At 36.0% G+C, this 7,197-nt stretch overlaps 1 long non-coding RNA gene across 1 annotated transcript; it reads left to right on the top strand.

The window, feature by feature from the left end:
• The first annotated feature begins 1,974 nt into the window (after window positions 1–1,974).
• LOC149052702 (uncharacterized) lies at window positions 1,975–2,808 on the top strand. Its single transcript, XR_016186336.1, has 3 exons — window positions 1,975–2,101; window positions 2,193–2,296; window positions 2,707–2,808. It is a non-coding gene; the product is annotated as an uncharacterized LOC149052702 (long non-coding RNA).
• The last annotated feature ends 4,389 nt before the right edge of the window (window positions 2,809–7,197 follow it).

Raw genomic sequence — 7,197 nt, 5'->3', positions numbered from 1 at the left:
TCGTTCATTTTGCTGCGGGATCACGAACATGTATAATATGTACCAGAGGCTGTCTCCGTGACTCCTTCAAAGTCCACAAATTTCATGCATAGCTGTCTCTGTCAATCTATGCATTACTCCATGATGTTTCTTAGAGCGAAGATCTGGTCGGTTCATCCCCTTTTTTCCTGAACCCTGGTTGTTCCTTCCTGAGCTCTGGATCCACTGCCCATCTGATATTCGCTTGATGATGATCTTACCCTTAATGATTTTGCTTGACAATGATAAGAAGGTAATTTCCTACCAGTTGCTTCAATCCGTCAGGATGCATTTCCTTGGGATCTTCACGATAACCTCCTCTTTCCAGTCATCTGGAACTTTCTTTCCTACTCACACAGCTGTGGAGAGGCGTCCTTGGGTAGAATAGGGGCCATTGCAAATTACTCATCGGTTTCTTGCCTTTTGTTTTGATATTATCATGCTGGCCGACGAGACGCGCTGTAAATCTATTTTTTGAAAAGTGATGCGTGCTAGCTCAACATTTTGTACCATTTTGTGCCGTTCAATAGTTTGAAATATTTCGATCTTAATCTTTCGTATACTTTGATGATCTCTGCAAAATAGCGACTTTTTTAACCGGTCAATTAAAATAGAACGACTTGTTTTGTTGATGAGTATATTCAAGATTCCTCTATAAAAGCTAGCTTACATGCAACATATTATTGTGACTTAAAATATGCAACCATTTGCCATCTGCTTTTCTCCTTCTTGCAACAGTTTTGGGTATGTGGAAAGGTTACCGCCAGAATGCGACCGACTTCTATCTCGAAGAAAATGAATGGCACGCAAGCATCAATGTTCCCTCTGGAAATTTTGCGGAGATGGTTTGTTTTAACTTTAAACAGTCAGGAATCCTTCTGTTCTTTGATCTGCCTTTCTAAATGTGTGAAATACGAAAACTCTCGATGAAAGTTCTTTTATCATGCAACGTAAAAACGCGGCAACCAAATAGTGGTGGAGGCCCTTAATAAGACTTAACGTTCTAGAATATGAATTATTTTCTTTTGCTTTAAAATGTTTTTGTGTTTTGATGTTTATTTATCAGGATCAGTGGTAATAGGGTGCGTATACAAGGATCTTCATGAATTATTACAAACCAATCAGGGCGGCGGGAGTGAAACTGAGAATTCAAGGTGACTTTGATAGCTATTTTCCTTATTTTCCTTTTCTACCAAGTGTGAATCAAAATTCGATGTTTGCTTTGTTAAAATCTAGGTGGTTATTAGCACAAAATGGTCTCTACAGGTATGTGAACACAAGGATAATGACCGCGGCTGTAGATCCCAAACCTGAAAAACTACGACAGGACGTCATCTTAAAGTTCAGAAACCTGAAGGTAACAGTAAGAACACTAAATGTGCATTTCAGTCCGTTTTTGTTGGGTTGCCTTAAATCAACAGAAATACAATCCCTTTTTAGGTCGATGAAGGAGAGAAGCAGTGCACGTTTTGGAATGGCCTAGGCAAGAGGTAAAAACTGTGAAATTATGAACCTTAACTTTTATTTGTAATGATTTGCTGTTTGCGTCCAAACTTTAAGATAATTTGAAAAGTATCAGCTGAACGGTTCGGGGTGTGGTAGTCCGGTGTCTCAGGATATATTTATAGTAAGGATTACTGATTTTTTCGATAACCAAAAGGGGAGTTTGGCAATAACCTCTCGGAACCTAAAAGGTGTTAACAGAGAAAATGATAGGGACAGTTTTTTTAAAAGGAAAGTACAACAGCTGCTGTACAGATTTCCAAAAGTTTTGTCTTACCTTAAACAATTTTTTTTCCCCGTATGTGTACATTTGTTTAGGAATATTAAGTGATTTTGGTCGTTCTCCATTAAAGTGAGCTATATGCGGAAGGTTTTACTTTTAAGAGCAGGATTCGGTCTTTTTTTTTTTTTATTCAAAATCATTATTTGTATTTGCAATATTAATTTTTTTAGTTTCGACGGATTCTCAGCGAATGGTTGTTACGGAGATCCATCGAGGAGCAACTCAAAAGACACAGTTTGCAGATGCAATCATTTGACGCATTTTGCTGCCTTAGTTGACTTCAGAGGCGACGCGGAGGTATTTCTTTTCTTTTTAAGGTACTTTACTTTCAATAAATAAGTGTCATGCTCCGTGAAAACTCTATTGTCCATTTTCACTTTTTCCACAGCTCTCCAAGAAGGACGTTACTATTCTGGAGATAATCACGTACGTCGGATTAAGCCTTTCCATCGTCGGAATACTTTTGACCATAACGCTGTATTCTTTTTTCACGTAAGTATACTGCTTCCAAACAATCGGTGTTGCGCTTTCTTGCATGACTTTCACGATGTTAATAAATCCGGCCAGTACGTGCATAAATAGATTAGATCACTCTAAGCGACTGAAGTAAAACGCAACCGTGCTAATTTTTAGAATCAAATGCGTGCAACAGATGTTGAGCACAGCACTATCACAGAGTGTTTAGATTCATCTTCCTTCAGTCTCTCGAAACAACCAGGGAACGTTTTCGAAATAGCTTTGGCATTAAGTTTCTATTTATTTTCTTCCTTTGCTTGACTCATGCTCTCAATTCTTATCATTGCTCTTCAATTGTGTTTCTATTGGTTCCTCGAGCTTGCTCCCTGGCTTCGTTTTGCTTCGGTTTATGCACTGTACACAAACATGATATCCATTTTTACTAGAGATGTTCGACAACCACTACCTCAAATACGACTTAGTTTTTGTGTGTCCCTCGAGCTGGACAAATCATCTTTGTCGCTGGAATAAACGCCACAGAAAAAATGGTGAGTGGCTATATTTTATTGGTGGAATTCCTTCAAAGACGTCATTCTTGAACGAAACGTGAAACCAAGAAAAATGAATTTTCTGGTCTTTCCTCTCCTTTCTTTTGCAGGCAGTGTATACCACATCAGTAGTTCTTCTGCAGTATTTCCTGATGGCCGCTTTCTGTTGGATGCTGGTAGAGGGAATTTATCTTTACCTGCTTGTTGTGAAAGTTTATAACATCAGCGATAAGATGTATATTTATCACGTCATGTCATGGGGTATGTTAGTTGTAGAATTGTATTTCCTACGCTGTTGTGAATTATTTTGTTAACGAACTGTGTCATTTGGATCGCTATGTAATTTTAATTTGTGATAGGTTTGCCCGTCCTTATGGTGGCCATTTCATTAAGCATAGCAGCTGGAAAAGATGGGATACAGAGCTACACCGGTGATGACTAGTGAGATAGAATTTTAAAGTTTCTTTTCTCCCCTCGACCCTTTTGTATACTTTTTTTTTTGAGGTTTTGACTTGATTTCTTTACATTTTGAATCTTTTCTTTCCCCTCTTCATTATCATAGTGAGTCTGCCCTCTGTTTCCTTTGATTCTCATAACCTTTTATCCTTTTAGGCCAGCTTCTGACATATATATTTTTTGTTATAGAACTGTTGCTGTTCATCGTTGTTTTACAATGAACATTTTGTAAGGGAACGTTTAATCGTTTGTCGCACGATGTAAGAGTCAAGCTAATCAATCGTGTATCGCTCGCGACATCAAGATCAATACACGATTTATCAGCTTGCCTCTTACATTGGGAAAAAAAACTATTAAATGTTTATTTACGTATGGTTACTTTCATAGTACTAATGTTACTCTCCGTCTTCCCTGTCAGGAAGATTATGAAACTGAAATCCACCAGTATTTCAAATTTTTTGCGCTCTATTTTGATGTTTTTTCCTTCTCCTTTTTAGTTGTTGGATGTCCTCAACTAACAATCCGATCTGGATATTTGTCACATTTGTGGTTATCGTTGAAGTTGTAAGTTTCGGATTTGAACCAATATTTTTTCTTTTGACATTGTCATTTGCGATTCTCGTTTCAGACATAATATATGCAACAGCCCTACCTTAATACAACAGTGTTTTCATCTCTCCTCTTTCATATCAACATTTTGATTCTCACTCGAGTCATAAGGGAGATGACCAAAATGCAGCTAAGAGGAGGAAAGCAAATTCAGCAAATACGGTATGAACTACTTTCAAAATTACGATTAAAAGAAAGACAGTTTGTGTCGAATATTAGATCAAAATATTATCAAATTCCTACATTTGACATTTGGTAATATTGATACATTTTTCAATTTTTTAATGATATTCCCTTAACCTCATGGAGAATTCTGACTACCAGAAATATCCTTGAAGAAAAGATACAAATTAATAAATCCCCATATCTCAAATTATCATCCTCCTTCAGACTTGGCATTAGAACATGCGTCGTGATGACTCCCTTGCTGGGTGTCACGTGGCTATTTGGACTCCTTTCGCCTGCACACAAAACTTTCTCTTACATTTTCACCATACTCAACTCCACTCAGGTGAGTTTTAGTCCTACTACTTTTTTATCCATTTAAAGAGTCTAGATTACGATACAGTCAAACAGTTTTGCTATGATCAGATGACATCTGCTACGGTAACTACAAAATAAGACACAAGATGATAAAGCTAAGAAAAAAAAAAGAGAAAATACTTTCTACTGCTTTTTTGCCATTCTTGTAATTTAAGAGGTTATATGGTGTGATTGATTGAACTTATTTCACTGTACTCTAAGCTTTTAAAACAAAAACTAAAAAAGAAAACAAACAAAGAAAACAAAACCTCTCTTTTATCTAACCTGAATTGCATACTGTAAAAAAAAATGACACTGAAAACGAGTTCCTTTGTTTTTTAAGGGTTTCCTGATTTTCATTCTTCACTGTGTGCGAAATGGCCATGTAAGTTTAATTTTAAAAGAATAAATATGGTATAGATAATGAGGTCTTAAAAATTTACTATACAAGTGTAAAACGCTAAATTGGTATGCCTTCTTTTCCTTAGATTAGAGTTAGAAAAAGAGAGCTTTCAAATTACTTGTTTATCTGCAGATTAAAGAGCGATTCAATAGAAAGATGAGTATCATTTTTCTATCCGAAAACATTGGAAACTCCACAAAGAAGAGCTCACAGGTTAATTCAAATGATATTAATAATATTTGGACAGTTGAATTGCAGTCTTGCAATGAATTTGAGTAGAATTAATCAAGTTAAATAACTAGATTTAACTGAACGAGAATGTAAATTAGTTGTTTAGTGTGATAATTTAGCCTATGATAGTTGGTCTGTACTGGTTCTTCAGTTTCGATTTTTCGCTTGAGTTAAGTAGTTCCGATGGCATCGTTGGCTTAATGGATGAGTCTAAACTATGTACAGTCAGTAGCATTTACGCATTTACGTTTTTTAAAGATTTAAGGTAGATCTATGCGCTGTATTAGAGTTTTTTTCTTTAAAATTATGTAATGCTGAGATTTTCGTACGTATTAGGGAACGTATTTATGAGCTGTAAGATAAATTGTTTTGAAGAATAGGGTTCATTCATTGTAAGTCCCTTTTTTTTACTTTATTCATTGTAAGCTTGTACTTTATTCATTGTAAGCAGTCTGTCCCTGACATATGGTTGGTTTTTTTTGTTCTGTTAATGATTGCGCTTTGAAGGTTGCAACGATCTTGTCAAGATGTTACGGTATTTCATAATTTTATAAAATTATATTTGTCTGAAAAAAGTTGCACGCTTAACACTGATAGCATTTCATTGTCTTTTCTTTGATTTCTCGTGCACAATTTCTTGCTGACATTTACTGATGACGTCATATTTTACAACTTTTTGAGCAGATATAAGAAAGCATTGAAATAGCAATCTCTGTCATGCTTGTGCAATAGTAGTGTTTTCTACTGGCTTTTAAAGGTTATAATAAATAAATGGAAAAATAAATAAGTGAATAACTAATTAAATGACTGAAAAAAAATGAATGAATGAATGATTAAGATATTTAACGGATCAGTTGCTTTTGTTGAAACGTATCTTCCTCGCGTAACGAGACACTTAGTACGCTCTAAAATTACAATACCGTTTCGATCATGCTCTTTGGTTTAAAATGTCCCTCAGGAGGAGTCGCTCGGCTGAGTTTATCCTTATGAAGAGGAACGCTGTAAACGCCCTGTCTTTATAAATCAAAAGAGCTTGACGGCTTAGGATTACAGAAACTGATATTTTAGAGGGAAGGGGTTTAAAATATATCCATCCCCACCCTCCCGCCTCAAAGTGTCTATATGAGGCCATAGAAAGAGATCAAAAGTCTCTTATCGCGAATGTTTGATGTAGCTCGGATATGTTGCCAATTTAAGACTATTTCCGCATTTTCAATGACCCCTTTCCTTAACCCTCCCCCCTCATAAAAGACCAACTACGCCCCTCTATCTTGTAAACAGACGAGATATCGGAGCTTTCTCACGATATTTAAAGGATATACCGCTCCATTTTTTCAAAATCAAAACACCTGTTTCAGAGTACCCTTAGGTTTTTAAAAAATTTTCAGAAAGTATTCGGGAAAAAAAGAAAGGACACAAAAAATTATAATAATGAGGGTACAGTTGGAACATTTTTGCCAGAGCAAAGGCTCCCATCGTAATATCGAAAAGTTCCGTCAATTTTTCCTGTGGCTGATCTTATACGAATAACATTTCTAGAAAATATTACAGAAGATTTGGAAAGACAGGTATGTAGGTATAAATACGATTAAATGTTTCGAGTAGCGCTAAATTGTCTTACAAAATTTTGCCGAGTTTTATGATGGCTGAAAAGTATCTTTAAGAGATCTTTTTTTAGTGGAATTGCAAATAACATTAATGCGGTATCGCATCAGATGACAAAAGCCTAAGTGATATCCATAAGTGCATCAGGGATTTGGCAACACGTTTAAATAAAGATGGATCCTCCTATTGTGTTTCTAACCAGAGTTACATGGGGGACGGAAAGACCAGTTACATACCTATTTTTCCTACATGTAAGTTGATCTTCAATCACTTAGGACACAAATGTGTGTAAAATATTCATGGGAGAGGTATTATAAAAAATCAAGATCTCTTCCAGCTCCTGCGTCTCCACTGTTCTCCTCCAATTCGGTCATCTTCATTCATTTTTTTCAGATGCTAATGAAGAAAAACTACTAAGATAGAGCATTAGAGTGCTTTTCTATTGAATGCCGTAAAACCCCAACCAACGTAAATACAACAGCCAATCAAAAGATAGGAAAATACCAATAAGAACCCAAAGTAAAAACAATTAAACTTCGAAAGAAAGCGAGAGAAAGCGAGAG

Source organism: Pocillopora damicornis, chromosome 1 (assembly GCF_964200805.1).
Source record: "Pocillopora damicornis chromosome 1, jaPocDami1.2, whole genome shotgun sequence".
NCBI lineage: Eukaryota > Metazoa > Cnidaria > Anthozoa > Scleractinia > Pocilloporidae > Pocillopora > Pocillopora damicornis.
The sequence above is the reverse complement of the archived record's forward strand: the minus strand, read 5'-3'. Positions and strand labels throughout refer to the sequence as shown.